Below are 357 nucleotides of genomic sequence, written 5' to 3'. Positions count from 1 at the left end.
GGGGGGGGGGGGGGTGAATAGGATAATTGCTAATCTAATCCGATATTAACGCCAAATTTAAAACTTATTAACTAATATATTCTAATGATGTAATATACAATGAAATATGTAAGGATATACAATTAAACAATGGGCGAAATAAACATGACCACAAGAACAAGAGAGATAGTGCACAAATGAAAAACACAAACACAAGGTAAATGATCATGGAGTTCGGTCAACCCACGACCTACGTCTCCGCTCCTCACCCTCGAGGAGAATCTCCACTATCTTAAAAAATACTACACAATCGGTTTTTCAACGCTCACTGATAAACGTTTACAACTCACACAATTGCAATCATACAATACACTCCTC

This window comes from Asparagus officinalis, chromosome 5 (assembly GCF_001876935.1).
Source record: "Asparagus officinalis chromosome 5, Aspof.V1, whole genome shotgun sequence".
Taxonomy (NCBI): domain Eukaryota; kingdom Viridiplantae; phylum Streptophyta; class Magnoliopsida; order Asparagales; family Asparagaceae; genus Asparagus; species Asparagus officinalis.
The sequence above is the reverse complement of the archived record's forward strand: the minus strand, read 5'-3'. Positions refer to the sequence as shown.